The following is a 16897-nucleotide window of genomic DNA, read 5'->3' as shown; positions in this document are numbered from 1 at the left end:
AACCGTATTTAATTTCTGCCTTTTCTTCAATTGCCATGCCAGAAGTTTGCCACATTTATTTGCCGATTCAAATGTCTTTTGTTTCATTTGCTTTATCTTCCATTCAATCTCTTGATTCATCAATTCCATATATTGTGTTTGATATAACTTAATCTCTCTTAAAATCTCCTGGGACTTTGGTTTTACTCTTAATTTTTTCTCTCCTTCATTTATCTTTTCCAAAATCTTTTCCTTTTTCTCATTTTGTTTTTTCCTCTTTATTGAGTTTTGTTGAATCAAGAAACCTCGCATCACAGCTTTGCTTGCGTCCCAGATCACTCTTTTTTCCACGTCAGCCCTCAAATTTATTTCAAAGTAGTCTTTTAAAGTTTTTGGGGCCTTCATAAGGATCTCCTTGTCTCGGAAGAGGGTGTCATTCATTCTCCATCTAAATTGACCAGTTGTTGTAAGTTTCATTTCCATCTTTACAGCGTTATGGTCGGAGCAAGTTTTTGGGCAGATTTCTACCTTCTTAATCTTTGGAGCCGTGCCACTAGTAATCCAGATTTGATCGATTCTGGTCCAGGTCATCATTGCTTGGGAGAAAAAGGTTCCCTCTCTCTCCAGAGGGTTCCTTGTTCTCCATATGTCTATCAAGTCCATATTTTCCATCATTTCAAAAAAAGTCTTAGGGAGTCTCCCTTCCTTGGTAGCTGTTAGTCTTTGTGCCTTGTCCATATTAGTGGAGACCACACCGTTCATGTCTCCCATAATTATCATATTGTAATCCAAATAGTCCGTCAGAGTTTCATGAAGTCTCTTGAAGAAGTCAGATTTGCCTTCATTTGGTGCGTAGATTCCAACAATCAAAAATTTTTCTCCTTGTACTTTTATCTCCACTGCCAAATATCTCCCTTGTTCATCTTTAAACATCATTTTTGGGGCCCATTTCTCTTTTACATATAGAGGATTATTGTTTTTCAGCCGGAACTCACCAGCACTCAGTTTCGGCACCTCTCAGGTGGGCACCATTGCCACTACAAGAGAACAAGGCGTTCATGGTGAGTTCCGGCACCACTTTTTCTAGCACTGCCCATCACCCATGAATTTGTCACAATTCAAAAAGCCACTTCATGCTACTATTCACCCATTACCTTCCAGCATTGCATTCCATATCACAATTGCCGTTTCTATGCATTCCAGTCATCTGCAGAAATCTAGCAGATTCTCTTCCAGGAGAAAGATAGAGAGGGGGAAAATGTCCTCGTCTGCAGAGTATAATTAATTTCATCCAAGTGATTTCTTATCTATTGTATTCCACAGGATCTGCCCTGTACGTATTTGCGGATATTATTATTTTTAATGCTACATTGTTTTGCTGAAAAGTAATATTGTTCTCTTCAACTCGGTTACAAATTACAAGCCTTCAGGGGGATTAGTCAAGAGCGTTCCATAATAAAACCTAAAAAGAATTTGGGGGGGGGGGAGAGAAAGAATCAGCTGGTGATTAATCACTTTCTGCTTTCAAACACAGTCTCTCTCTCTCTCTCTCTCTCTCTCTCTCTCTCTCTCTCTCCCTCCCTCTCTCTCTCTCTCTCTCTCTCTCTCTCTCTCTTCCCCCCTTTGCTTTCTCTCCTGCCCACTTCTCATGCACACACTTCTGCCTCCTGAGACAAAGCTTCTGTTTATCGGGAGCTTGGCAATAACAATGTACATTGTGGAGGGGGGAATGGCGAGATAAAGCAGAGCCTCTTTATTAAACCGCTGCAGGCAAAGCAAATCACCCAAAGGACAGAAATTGCCAGCGAGGCCGCCGCCCGCTTTGTTCTGCAGTGCCAAGCCAGGACCCAGCCTCCCGTGCTCAAATGATAATTAAAAACAACAAAAGTACCTCTCGGCATATCTTTATTTTTTGACTTTCAATTTAATGTTTGCCTTTTAAAAACTGGAAGAAAGCAGGTGTTCCGGGACAATTTTAAGTCCTTACATGAGAATGTGTCATGCTCGTCCTGACGGGTTATGAAGGGAACAGGAGGCTGAGCTAGGAAGCTGCCTTCTACAGAGTTAGACCATTGGTCCATCTATCTCAGGTTTCCTCAACCTCAGCCCTCCAGATGTTTTGAGACTACAGTTCCCATTACCCCAACCACTGGTCCTGCTAGCTAGGGATCATGGGAGTTGTAGGCCAAAAACATCTGGAGGGCTGAGGTTGAGGAAGCCTTATCTACCTTAATCCTGTCTACACTGATTGTCAGAGGCCACTCCAGGGTTCCAGACAGCATTCTCTCCCAGCCCTATCTGGAGATATTGGGGAGGAGAAACTGGGACCTTCTGCAAGCAAAGCTCCCCAGAAGCCCATCCTTTCCTTCTTTGGCCTGAACCAACAGGGATACAGAAAAGTTTTATTTTTCCCCTCCATCTCTCATAACACTAGAATTTGTTGACATCTAATGAATCTGAATGTTGGAAGAATGTTTGGAGATTCAGGGCTGATAAAAGTGCATAGCTAAACTGTGGGACTTGTTGAGAATTCTGTTCCACCTTAAGGGACAGACGTGTAGAATTGTTGCATGTCACATGTCTGGTTACATTCCAGCACAGTATGCTGGGAACTTCCGTTTGTGTATTGCTTTCTGTTTTGCTTTGGACATGAAGGAGATCAGACATGTTTCCTTTTGTCCTGATCTATGCTGAATAAACCTGCTTGTAAATATGCTCACACAGCCTCTCATGCCACTTCTGTTTGCACAGTGTTTTCTCTGCTGAATAGCGTGCTCAGTCTTCTAAAGCCTGGGCCGCAGATTTATGCTGCACCAAGGAGTCTCTGATTTCAGTGGCACCCTGTGCAAACCCAAAATTCAGGCACCCTGCCTCTTGCCTTCAATTCCACATCGTAGTTGCAGAACCCCCTGGAGTGCTTTCAATGCTCTGCACCCAGTGTGACCAAACTGCCTCAGTCAGCAAGCTGTTATGTTCTTAATGCATGTTAAGAGCATGTTATGTTCTTAATGCATCAGATGATGGACTTCCTTGGCTTTTTATCTGCCCAGATTTGCAAAGATTGGGGCAAGTTATTAAAATCTGTATAGGCCAGAATATGACATTAACTGGACAAAACATTAACTGAACCAATTCAGGAACAAGTGGGGTCTAGGATTTCTGCCCATACTAGTGGAAATACACTAACTGCTTTGCAACTAAAACTTGGTGCATCACCATTGCTTCTCTATGTAAAACTAATCAACCCAGTGCACAATTGTAGCACAAACTAGGGATCCATTGTCTCAGATTTGGGCCTGGTTTGGAGCACGCTTGCCAAAAGGAATGGTCACTGCTGTTGACTTTGATACAATAGATCCCAGCTGGGGCAATTGCTTCAATTTTAAAGCAGCCTTCAACCTTTCCAAAGCAGCTGTGCATGAACCGTAAGCAGAAAGCAAGCTTCTGGCTCCTGCTTCATCTCTGTTGCAGTTATCGGCCACATTCGCTGCTTCACTACCAGCGTCTGAGAGGGAAGGGTGCTTCCTCATTGTTATCAAATTGCTACAGGTTCTCTCTGCACACTCCAGCAAGCACACTTCATTTGTTATACATGCATTTTTATCTCGCCTTGGCCGGAGGCTCTCCCTTTCTCTCGGTTCCAGATGCCAGAGCCCTATGTTAAAGTTTGCTGGGAGACGGCAGTGGTGTCAAGTGAGATGTGTTGCTGGCTGCCTGCCTTACAGAAGCTAAGGTAGATAAATTCCTCTAATATCTACATAGCCTTCTGTGATGATTTAGCTGGAATGTTATGATGAAACCCTTCTTCAGAGAGAATGGGAGTATTATACACAATGCATTGGGTTTTTGGGGGATCTCAGCAACATATCCTCAGTGGACCTATGGAACACCCTCTCACTTGGACCCTCATCACCACCAGCAGCAGCCAGAAGGAGAGGCCACATGAGTAAGCTGAGAGTAGCAGTTGCTGCCCCTTCTCTTCATTAACACTGCAGTCTCTTTGTTCAGCTTCTGTATCCTTCTAAGATGCAAAGGGTGAGAGAACAGTAAGGTAAGGTAAGGTAAGTTAAGGGTAAGGTAAGGTAAGGTAAGGTACCCCTGACGGTTAAGTCCAGTCATGAACGACTCTGGGGTTGTGGCACTCATCTTGCTTTACAGGCCAAGGGAGCGGGCGTTTGTTTGCAGACAGTTTTTCCGGGTCATGTGGCCAGCATGACTAAGCCGTTTCTGGCGCAACGGAACACCGAAACCAGAGCATGGAAACATCATTTACCTTCCCGCTGGAGTGGTACCTATTTATCTACTTGCACTTTGACGTGCTTTTGAACTGCTAGGTTGGCAGGAGCTGGGAGTGAGCAATGGGAGCTCACCCCGTCACGGGGATTCGAACTGCTGACCTTCTGATCGGCAAGCCCAAGAGGCTCAGTGGTTTAGACCGCAGCACCACCCGCATCCCAAGTGAACGGTAGTATAAAACAATACCTGATGCTGAGGAATGACCTTGGCAGAGGCATATTGCCTGCAGGTTGCATAAGAAGGCCTACTGTCTGGACTCCATTGTTCTGGCCCCACCAATCCTAATGGGGACCTGCTGCCCCATAGAGAGAGAAAGAGAAAGAGAAAGAGAAAGAGAAAGAGAGAGGGCGAGGGAGGGAGAGTGCAACATGTTGTTTTTGTTGCTGTTGTGCTAAAGTGGGCACATAAAATCCCTAGATATCAAATAGATATCTCTGGAAATCATAGATATAGAATCTATGAGTCTATTGCATCTTCTAGTCAGTGGCTCAGTCAGTAGAGTGTGCGACTCTTAATCCCAGTGTCATGGGTTCCAGCTCCACATTCGACAGAAGATTCCTGCATTGCAGGGGGTTGGACTAGATGACCCTTGTGGTCCCTTCCAGCTCTACAATTATATGAATCAGAATGCAAAATGAATACACTTGCAGAATTAAGCAATCTCCTCTTAAGCCCACTGTAGGGGGCAGAGAGAGAGAGAGGGAGGGAGAGAGACATGCTGTCAGAATGCCTCAAACTTTCCCTCTCGTTAGCTGGAAAGGAAAGAATCAGAGGGATTAGATTGGCCTTAGCATTCGACTGGCATTTCCAAAAGGTGAAATTGTATTTGCTGGTTTTATCTTTGGTTTGTCTGATAAAGGTTCCCCCCCCCCCCCGAATCCCTTCTGGAAAGGAGTGTGTAACAGAGAAAACATAAGCACCACACAAGACATTCCTGGTTATTTGACAGCTGAGACATTCACCCAGAATGCTAAGCAGAAAGAAGCATGTAATAATAATAATAATAATAATAATAATAATAATAATAATAATAATTTATTTATTATTTGTACCCCGCCCATCTGGCTGGGTTTCCCCAGCCACTCTGGGTGGCTTCCAACAGAGATTAAAAATACATTAAAATACATTTAATACAGAGATTAAAAATACATTAAACCAAAAACCAAGAAAAAAGGTAAGGCAGGATGGTTGCTGGGGACAAGGCCTGACAGTGTTCAGTTAGCCAATACCTTAAGCTCATTACAGAGGAGGCAACCACCCCCTCTAAAGCTGATGTAAATGTATTGAGAGCTCAAAATGTCCTGTTATGACTAGCATACATTCCTTCTATCCATATAAGGGGAAACAGCAGCATCAGAGGATACCATATTGTTATTCTGGTCAGCACAACAGTAGACAACTGCAGAAGAATGGGAGAACAGGTATTAAGGTCTCCTGTCACCAGTGAATATATAGCTGGATTCTGTACTGGGGAGCCTACATTGTGTGAATCAGTCTTTGAAATCCCTCCTGATACTCCTGCATTCACAACAGGCAGCTTTCTAGGGATGCAGAATAGCCTGCACTCATATGCACGTAGCATTACAACAACACACCCTTGAATAAGACTCAAGAAACTGTGATGGAAAAGTTATATTCAAATATAAGAACAAAGAGCATCTGCTAACACCCAAACAAACAAAACTGGCTGAATAAAAATATAGTCCAGACAAGGAAGTTCCCTAAGGTGGGACAGATTGGGTCCATTTCCACTCCTGGGCATGTTTACAGGTACCAGCTATGGTCCTGAAGCAAAGGGTTGAAAGGCATTCTTCCTCCTTGCCAGGAGAACATTTGAGTATATAATGGTTTTTGCCCAGAGATGGAAAGAAGATGTAGTACCAACCAAGGAAGAGTGGCTAATTAAATTAAAGGATTATGCCAAAATGGCAAGGTTAACAGGTGTAATTTTTAAAAAAAAAACCAAGAAGATTTTATTATTATTATTAAAGATTGGTGAACATTTGTGAAATATTTGAAAAAAACCATGCATGCAAATAAGCTCATTAGCAGGGTTAACATAAAACAAGCCGTTAAAGAGATTAATAAGAGAAAATGAAGAATGAGTTAAAGATGGAGTGATGTGGAAAATGCATATGAAAATTTAAACTAAAAAGGAACCACAAAAGTGGGAAGGGAAGTCAAATACAGTAGTACCTTGGAAGTTGAACGGAATCCAGTACGGAAGTCTGTTCGACTTCCAAAATGTTCAGAAACCAAAGCGTGACTTCTGATTTGGTTTAGGAAGCCGTGGAAGCCCCGCTTCAGGTTACAGACTCCGCTAACCCAGAAATAGTACCTCGGGTTAAGAACTTTGCTTCAGGATAAGAACAGAAATCGGGCTCCGGCGGCACAGCAGCAGCAGGAGGCCCCATTAGCTAAAGTGGTGCTTCAGGTTAAGAACAGTTTCAGGTTAAGTACGGACCTCTGGAACGAATTAAGTACTTAACCTGAGGTACCACTGTATGCGCATTAGAAATGCATGTTATTTGTGTTTTTTGTAATTTCTATGTTTGTAATTTTTTGAAAAAACTGAATAATAATAATAATATTTTTTTTTAGAAAGGAGAGAGAACCTTTGAGTATATGAACCTGACAAGTGCGCTGTTGCCTGGCTGAGTCAACGTTCACCCCAGTGCACCTGACAAGCCTGAAGGGCACCCTTGAAGGACCTAAGACCAAGACAATGTAGGGTGACAAAGAGTTCCCTTGACCCAATAATACCCCCAAATCACCCCACCAAATCTTAACTCTTTCTTTCCTGACTGGGCTGAAAGCCAATTAATCTAATTTTTAAAATGCCAGTCCAAGAACAAGACTCCTAGCAGTATGGAGTAGATGAAAAAGAAGAGTTACCAAGGTCGATCAGGGGCTTTCCCAAAAAATCCTATTCAGCCCCCTAACAGGCAACCTGCAAAGCCCATACTGCAGAGGGAGAGTACTGCAAAGAGAAGAGTGGAGTGTTTGTGGGCGGAGCCACCTTATAAAACCTGGCTTCTTCCTCATTCTGATTGGCCGGATGGCGCACCTAACCCTCCTCAAACTTCTGCTCATCACAAAACTATTTTGAGTCTTCTTCACATGGGAGTTGGGTTGTGGCAGATTTGCCCCCTCTCATGGCATTCCCCCTAAACGGTAAAGTAAAGTACCCCTGGATGGTTAAGTAAATCTGTTTCACATTTCTTCTTTATGACTGCTGTTGTAATAAATGCCGGTAATCCTTCGTAAAAGTTATTGCATTACATTCTTCATTAAATTATCTTTCCATTGATATATAATTTTATGGTATAACTCAGTGCTTTCCCCCCCTAAAAAACATGTTTAGGGGTACTCTCATTTTGACTCAAGAAAATCTCCCCTGAAAGGGAAATAAATACAGTTCAAATTGGGAAAAATAAATACATTGGTACCTCAGTTTTCAAAAGCATAGTTCTTGAACTATTTGGAACCTGAACACTTCAAACCCAGAAATGAGTGTTCCGGGTTTTGGAACATTTTTCGGAAGCCAAATGTGCTCTGTTCTGAGTATAACAACCAGACCCCGGCTCTGAGTGAGGGAAGGCTGGGCTGGGGCAGCAAGCAAGCAGCCAAGGGATGTCGCCACCACCAAGGCCACCTCGCTCCTGCTTGCAGGCAAGTAGGAGTGGGATCTGGCTGCTTCGCTAGGCAGCATTGCTGCTTGCACGGGAACAGGAGCTGGATCGGGGCTGCTCAGCTGGGGAGGTGCAGGCTCCATGCACTTTCCATTGAGGGGTTCGTGGCTGCACTCCCCTCAAGGGAGAAGTTTAAAGGAGCCCTTATCTCTGCATCAGAGCCCCTGCAACCCCGTGAAGGCAGCCAGGCTCAATAGTTGCTGGGGTTGGGGAAGGTGGAGGCAGCCCAGAAACTGCATCTGAGAGCCCCCGCACCACCAGAAGGCAGCCAGTCGCTCCTCAGCTGAGCTGCCCAATCCCGCTCCTACTTGTGTGCAAGCAGGAGTGGAGGCAAGGCTCTCTCAGCGTGAAGCCTCCACTCCACTTCTGAGGGATCCCCGCCTCCACGTGAGCCCTCCTCTCTTCCTCCTCCTCCTCCTCCACCCCCACCCCCAGCACGGAAGCTACGGCCCTGCTGGCACGACGGCACACATGCCCACAGAGAGGGCGTGCCATAGGTTCACCACCACTGCTCTACTGTCTCAAAAAATATATACCACTGTATATTTAAAACTGATCTTTGCCATGTGCTGAAAGTGCAATGTTGTATTTGTATTACCTTTCCACTTTGCCTTTCAAAACCAGCATTAATGCATTTTCTGGGCTAACTTTGTCTTACAAGCCAAAGTTCAGAGAACAACAGTTCTTTTACAGGAGATGCACGATCAGGCATCTGAGCCAGAAAGAGGTTCTCTGGTTTAATTTTTATACACTGCTCTCTTGAACATTATTTTATGCAACAGAACAATAAGGGTGGGTGTAAAAAGTACTTACTGTCCTTTCTTCTTCAGCTCATATTTTAAATCTGGCCTTGAGAGATTATACATGCCATCTTCTGAAACACTCCTTTGTTGGCAGCAAGGACGCTGAACAGAAACCATTCATTCTGCAGTTCCCCTCCTACCTCAACAGTTCACCAGGATAAGTGGGGAACCAGTAATAGAGTAGAAAATTCACGGCAATCAAAATGTTCGCCATCATTTCAGAAATCCAATTCAGTGCTCTGAATCACAAACAAGCAAATCAGAGGTTCCTACCCATACCTGTGGTGTGTGTATGTCTGCTTGTATGTCTCTGTCTCTCTCTGTCTCTCTCTGTAGCTCTAACCGATGCAAGTGGAAGCTCCAGTTTTTCTGCAAGAAGATCAAACCTATCCATTCTGAAGGAAACCAGCCCTGAGTGCTCATTGGAAGGACAGATCCTGAAGCTGAGGCTCCAATACTTTGGCCACCTCATGAGAAGAGAAGACTCCCTGGAAAAGACCCTGATGTTGGGAAAGATGGAGGGCACAAGGAGAAGGGGACGACAGAGGATGAGATGGTTGGACAGCGTTCTCAAAGCTACGAACATGACTTTGACCAAACTACGGGAGGCAGTGGAAGACAGGAGTGGCTGGCGTGCTCTGGTCCATGGGGTCACGAAGAGTCGGACATGACTAAATGACTAAACAACAACAACTAGAGAAACTATACTGGCCCTTCCTTGTTGTCCTTTCGGCAGCAGGTGAAGACATTCTTATTCCGATAGGGTGTGAGGAACTGACTACTTTTAATGAGCGGGTGGGTGCCATGCTATTTTGTTGTGATTGTATGTTTTTGATAGTTTATATATATATACACACACAGGCAGGTCCCACTTTACAAACACAACGTGCTCCCTGGAAATTGTTAGGCGTGTGTTTGCATAACAAGTTCACAATTTCCACTGTTTCCTACAGAAACATTTGTAATGCACGATTTATTCTCTCTGTTTCCCAACTTCTCCCCATGGTTTCTTCCTGAAACAGATGCAGTGAATCAGCAAAAGAGAACTAAAGGGGAGGGGACTGATATCCCCAATCTCTCCTGCTCCCTAATTTGACTGATTTTTCCTGGTCTCTGATTCATCTGATCTCGTTTTCCTTTCCCTCTCTCCATGGTTTCTGCCCAAAAATGGTTGTTCTCGATCAGGAAAGCACAAAAAAAAAAATGAAGTAAGGAAGTTGGCTGTTTGGATAAGTGAATCTGTGCAGCGTATGGTGATGTTTGGACATAATTATTTAAATGTTGATAAGTGACTTTTTGGATAGTGAGCATACATACAGTAGGACATTTGCGTACTTTTAAATATATTCATGTTTATTTTTTAAAAAATAGTTTCCCCCCAATGTTTTTAGCTGCTCTTATTTTATTTGTAAGCTGCCTTGAGTTTCTTTGGGGGGGGGGTATAAATAAATATATAACAACAATCAGAATCTCTTTCCTTGTTTAAAACCCTAATTGAACATAAGAGCTGGCCCCTAAATTATTTTGGGGTCTGTATTTGGGTCAGGTTGGCTCTAGATCAGCCAGGGCTGACCTGAAGTGATGGACTATGTGTCAGAGTGGATACCATATATGCATATGCACAGCCCAGGTTTCTAACTCTTGGATCCCTTTGGCCCATCATTGACCAATATGTACAGTGAACGCCTGGGTTGCAAACGTGATCCGTGCGGGATGCACGTTTGCAACCTGCAGCGTTCACAACCCGTGTCTGCATGTCTGCGCACACGTGGGTTGCGATTCGGCACTTCTGCGCATATGCAAAGCGCGATTTAGCACTTCTGTGCATGTGTGACCGCCAAAACCTGGAAGTAACCCATTCCAGCACTTCCGGGTTTCGGCGGTCTGCAACCCGAAAAAACACAACCAGAAGTGGCTATAACCTGAGGTGTAGCTGTATGTGGTGTAAGCCTTCCAAAAGCAAGCTCACATGATAATTAGATGCATGTCAGCTCAGTCCAAACGAGCTCAATAAAATTGACTCCCAGGGAAGTGTGCCTAGCATTGCAGGCCAAATTATTCAAGATAAGCAACATTATGCAGAATTGTTTAATTTACATAAATGTTGACGATATCGCAGTCCTGTATTTCAGGATTATCTTGGCACTGAATTGCAATGTATACTGTGTGTGTGTGTGTGTGTGTGTGTGTGTGTGTGTGTGTGTATCTGCCCTATACCAATTTCTGTTGCTTTCTTTATATGTTCAGCATCTTTCCCTCTCCAGCCTTCTATCTCCCACTGATTGTTCATTAAGGTAATGCATTTAGCACCCAGCCAATTAAAGCCAGAGCTATGCGCTGCTATAATTCTTGCCCATCCATACAAATTGCATTGGTAGATTCCAGGGAATGGGGCCTCGTAAATCATCTGACAGAGCCATCGTTTTGAGCATTTCTTGTGGGCACCTGAACATAAATCCTGGGCCCTAGTGATTAAAATTCTGGCTCTAATCTTTCAGGGATTCCTTTTAGTTTCACTTGAACAAGATAAATAAAATAATGAATGCTTAGCAACGAGATCTGCTCTGCACTTATCTTGAGGCGGCGGGGGGGGGGGTAAATAATTTTAAAAGTAGGAAGTAAGCAGAGAAGACAACGCTGCAGAAAGATTGCATCTTGAGTAGGGGTCAATTTGCCACACCCCAACTCTCATGGGAAGAAGGCTCGAAATGGTTTTGCCCAGGGGGTTGGGGAACTGTGAAAGGTCCAGGTGGACCATTGGGCCAATCAAGATGTGGAAGAAGCCAGGGCAGGTGAGGGACTTATGCCAGTGTATCTCTGGCACAGCCAGGGTGGGGGAGAGCCTTATGTAGCCCTAGCTGAGCCAGAAAAGCCCAAAATCTGCTCAATCAAGACTCTGTCATCCCAGTAGAACTTGGGTATGGAGTTCTACTGGTTGCTGGTTTCATTTTTAGGATTGTGTTTTAGAGCACAATATTTAGCCATGTCTAGTCAGGGATGTGGATGGCGCTGTGGTCTAAACCACTGAGCCTATTGTACTTGCCAATCAGAAGGTCAGCAGTTTGAATCCCCGCAACAGGGTGAGCTCCCATTGTTCTGTCCCAGCTCCTGCCAACCTAACAGTTTGAAAGCACACCAGTGCAAGGTACCACTGCGACGGGAAGGAAAATGGCATTTTTGTGCATTCCGGTTTCTGTCACGGTGTTCCGTTGCGTGAGAAGTGCTTTAGTCCTGCTGGCCACATGACCCATTTGTCCGTGGACAAATGCCAGCTCCCTTGGCCTGAAAGTGAGATGAGTGCTGCAACCCCACAGTCTCCTTTGGACTTAACTGTCCAGGAGTCCTTTTTTTACTCAGAATTAAGCCCCATGGAGCTCAGTGGGGCTTGCTCTCAGGTAAGTAAAGCTACAATACTAGGCACACTTAACTGGAAGTAAACCCCATTGAGCTCCAAGGGGCTTAATTCTGAATAGACATGTTTTTTAGGAGGAAGAGTTATTAATAAGACTGTTTACAATAATCATTTGTTAACACTGATAATTTTGTTCTTTCTCAAGAGTGCTTCTTCTTCTTAAAAAAATAAATCTGGAAAGATGACAAGAGAAGTTGGCACACCTCATTTTGCATTGCTATAACAATGCCTCTGTCTACTCTCATCTCCACCATGCACACATGCCTACAAAATCAGTAGCGAGTGAGGGACAATTCTTTCTCTCTCTTTCTCACTCCAGACATAATTAGCGAGGCTATTTCACATTGATTTGCATTTCCACTTTCTTTTGAGCGTCCACTGCTAAATTGAGGCATTTTGCTCCCTTTTCTTTAATAGTCCTTTCAGTGTTCCTTGAGCGAGGAGCAGCAATCCCTGCAGTTACAAGCGATTTTGCTTTGTTAGGAATGATGCCCAGTCTATTAGCAACTAGTCATTTGTGCTGTTAACAGCTACAGTGACATCTAATTGCTGGCCAGCTGCATCCCTCCAAGGAAACAGCATCTGTTCAACTTTACTACCAAGGATGGGAGGGACAGTGGAAAGTTGTGCTACATTTTCAACAGTGTTTTGACTGGGTTGAGGGGAGGTTAGGGCTGACTTGGGTGGAGACTCCAATTTCAGTTTCTCTCAGCTTCTCATTTTTTAAGCTTCTCATTTTTCCACATCAATTCGCAATTTATTTATTTTTACAAATTCCTCATGAAAATTCATCAACGCTTTAGTACAGATGTATGTAAATGTGCAGTCTTGTATGCAATCTTGCCTAATATGCACACTTTTTCGCAAAGCAATTTAATATAATGCATTTTTCTTTGTCTTTTTCAATATCTCATGCACTTTATGCACATTTTACACAGGATATGCATTTTTGTACACATTACTTGGCTAAAGAGCTGCATCACAAAATTCAGAGAAATGTGAATTTTGAAGGACGGTTTTTTCCTCATAGGACAACATGTCTATTATTTTTTAAGATGTCCTCAGCCATGGTGAACAAGTCAGATCCAAATAAAACAATTTGCTGCCAGAGACCAAAATGTTTTCCTATACTTAAAGTTTTCTGAATTGCGTGTTGCCTATTAAACTTTCTGTCTGGTATGTTTTTTGTTGATATATATACAAACTCTTGGCCTCTGAATGGCCTTTATAGTTTCCACAGCCACTCATTCCAGAATTTACTGCCAACCTGATAGCGGTTTTTAATTTAGTGAAGCAACACTGTAATGCAATAGTGTCCCCAAAGAAAGATCAGTGCCATTATTTTGCTGGTGTTAAATTTCTCTAATGAAATAAATTCCAATTTATGCTGCCTTTGTTATAATATATAACTCACTATAGAGGGTAAATGTTCCAGCCGCCTAGTGTAATGACATTCTAAGTTTCTGCCCACAAATGCAATCTCCACTAATGGGATTCATAAGTGGGTTGTACAACTGGTTGAAACTGATCAGAGGGAAATTATGATGAAAAGATGGTGGGGGGGGGGGGAGATATGGAGAGCAGGGTACGGCGGAAATTAACACATTAAGGAAAGAGAGGCTAACCACTCTCTTTAACCCACTGCATTCTCTTGCTTATATAGTGGATTCACACATTATGAGTGCTAAAGGATGCTGCGGAAAATGGAAGCCCATGTCAAATTATCTCACTTGCCTACATACCGTATTGGCCTGAATATAAGCTGCACCTGCAAATAAGTGAATTGAAGGGAGGAAAATAAAAAAAACAGACAATACCCAGGCTGCTTCCAGGCTGGGGGGGGGGGAGCCACACTGCTTTCTGAGTGGCGGGAGGGGTTGGCTCGATTGTCCCATGCTCCTGGGCTGTTTCCTGGGGGGGGGTGCTGTTTCCTGGGAAGGGGGGGTGCTGTTTTGCGAATATAAGCCACACTTTAACTTTTCCCTGTCAGAATTTTGGGGGAAAGTGTGGCATATATTTGAGCCAATATGGTAATAACAAATGATGAGGAATAAGTGTCCCATATGCAAGAGTTCAACCTGTCCACAAAACTGGTAAGAACCAGTTAAGTTGCATGTGAAAGTGTGTGTGTGATTCATTTGAGTGCTAATGGAATTCAACCAGTAGGTTTCACTCACATATTGTCCCATATGCCTGAGGCCAGCGATGGAAATTCGCCAGGCGCCTTTTGCACCTGGCTCTCGGCCACTTGTGACCAAGTGAAGATGCCCAGGTGCAAGGATGACACCTGACATCTCCACTATCTGGAGGTACATACTTGGGGATCCTTGGGTCTGGACTGTTTTCACATGCTAATACCACATCCTGTAGAATCCTATTCATTATATTTTAGCTACACAATCAGAGTGAATTTCAGGAACAAAAAAAAGTCATGGTAAAAAATACCACTTTCAAGCTGTCTGGTCCCAAAATGGCAACTAGGCATTTCATTTCATTGACTGTAACCCTGGCTTAAGGAGCCAATTGGCGCTTAGCTTATATATCTGAGTTTCTAGCACTCACTGAGGCCAATCATTGAAATCACTGGGGGGGGGCACTTTTAGCTTCATGGACCAGAAACATGACTGATCTCAAGAAGGACTCTGTGGAACTCCCTGACATTAGAAAACAGGAAGGCACCATCTCTGCTAAGTGCCAGATGCTAGGTTCAAATAGTTTTATTTCTGGAGGCTTTGCACAATGAATGCCACGTTTCATTCTCTGTTGCTTTAATTCATGATTTAGATTTCATATTATGTACATTTTAATTTCTTGTGAGCAGCTCTGAGGGCCAGATGAACTGCATCCAAGAGTATTAAAAGAACTGGCAGATGTGATCTCAGAACCACTGGCAGTCATCTTTGAGAATTCCTGGAGAACAGGCGAAGTCCCGGCAGACTGGAGGAGGGCAAATGTTGTCCCTATTTTCAAAAAGGGGAAAAGAGAGGACCCAAATAATTACCGCCCAGTCAGTCTGACATCAATACCAGGGAAGATTCTGGAGCAGATCATTAAGCAAACAGTCTGTGAGCACCTAGAAAGGAATGCTGTGATCACCAATAGTCAGCATGGATTTCTGAAAAATAAGTCATGTCAGACTAACCTGATCTCGTTTTTTCACAGAATTACAAGCCTGGTAGATGAAGGGAACGCAGTGGGTGTAGCCTACCTTGATTTCAGCAAGGCATTTGACAAGGTGCCCCATGATATTCTTGTAAAGAAGCTGGTAAAATGCGGTCTTGACTATGCTACCACTCAGTGGATTTGTAACTGGCTGACTGACCTAACCCAAAGAGTGCTCATCAATGGTTCCTCTTCATCCTGGAGAAGAGTGACTAGTGGGGTGCCACAGGGTTCTGTCTTGGGCCCGGTCTTATTCAACATCTTTATCAACGACTTGGATGATGGACTCAAGGGCATCCTGATCAAATTTGCAGATGACACCAAACTGGGAGGGGTGGCTAACACCCCAGAGGACAGGATCACACTTCAAAACGACCTTGACAGATTAGAGAACTGGGCCAAAACAAACAAGATGAATTTTAACAGGGAGAAATGTAAAGTATTGCACTTGGGCAAAAAAAATGAGAGGCACAAATACAAGATGGGTGACACCTGGCTTGAGAGCAGTACATGTGAAAAGGATCTAGGAGTCTTGGTTGACCACAAACTTGACATGAGCCAACAGTGTGACGCGGCAGCTAAAAAAGCCAATGCAATTCTGGGCTGCATCAATAGGAGTATAGCATCTAGATCAAGGGAAGTAATAGTGCCACTGTATTCTGCTCTGGTCAGACCTCACCTGGAGTACTGTGTCCAGTTCTGGGCACCACAGTTCAAGAAGGACACTGACAAACTGGAACGTGTCCAGAGGAGGGCAACCAAAATGGTCAAAGGCCTGGAAACGATGCCTTATGAGGAACGGCTAAGGGAGCTGGGCATGTTTAGCCTGGAGAAGAGGAGGTTAAGGGGTGATATGATAGCCATGTTCAAATATATAAAAGGATGTCACATAGAGGAGGGAGAAAGGTTGTTTTCTGCTGCTCCAGAGAAGCGGACACGGAGCAATGGATCCAAACTACAAGAAAGAAGATTCCACCTAAACATTAGGAAGAACTTCCTGACAGTAAGAGCTGTTCGACAGTGGAATTTGCTGCCAAGGAGTGTGGTGGAGTCTCCTACTTTGGAGGTCTTTAAGCAGAGGCTTGACAACCATATGTCAGGAGTGCTCTGATGGTGTTTCCTGCTTGGCAGGGGGTTGGACTCGATGGCCCTTGTGGTCTCTTCCAACTCTAGGATTCTATGATTCTATGATTCTATGACCCAGATGTGGTGAAGTGAGTTTAATTTAAAAAACAAAAACAAAACACCAAAAAATAATAATGCAACAATAATAACAGGGCAGCAAATATGTCTTCAAACACGAAATGTGAAAGTTACAAATGGCAATATGCTATTGGTGATACAGTTTGTGTACAACCTTGGTCAGATTGTGACCCCCTCACATACTTAATCTCAGCTCTAAATTTCAAATGCTCAACTATGTTTTTCAGCTTCCTTCCTCTACTGGCTGGGGTAAAAAAGAGGTCTCCAAAAACTGCACTTTAATTGATGTAAAGGAACTTTTAGCTTGTTGGAAAAGGTGTTTTAGTAGCCTAGATAAGGAAACAATAAAA

The sequence above is a fragment of the Podarcis bocagei genome (genome assembly GCF_964188305.1).
Source record: "Podarcis bocagei genome assembly, chromosome: 9".
In the NCBI taxonomy this organism is placed as follows: domain Eukaryota; kingdom Metazoa; phylum Chordata; class Lepidosauria; order Squamata; family Lacertidae; genus Podarcis; species Podarcis bocagei.
The sequence above is the reverse complement of the archived record's forward strand: the minus strand, read 5'-3'. Positions refer to the sequence as shown.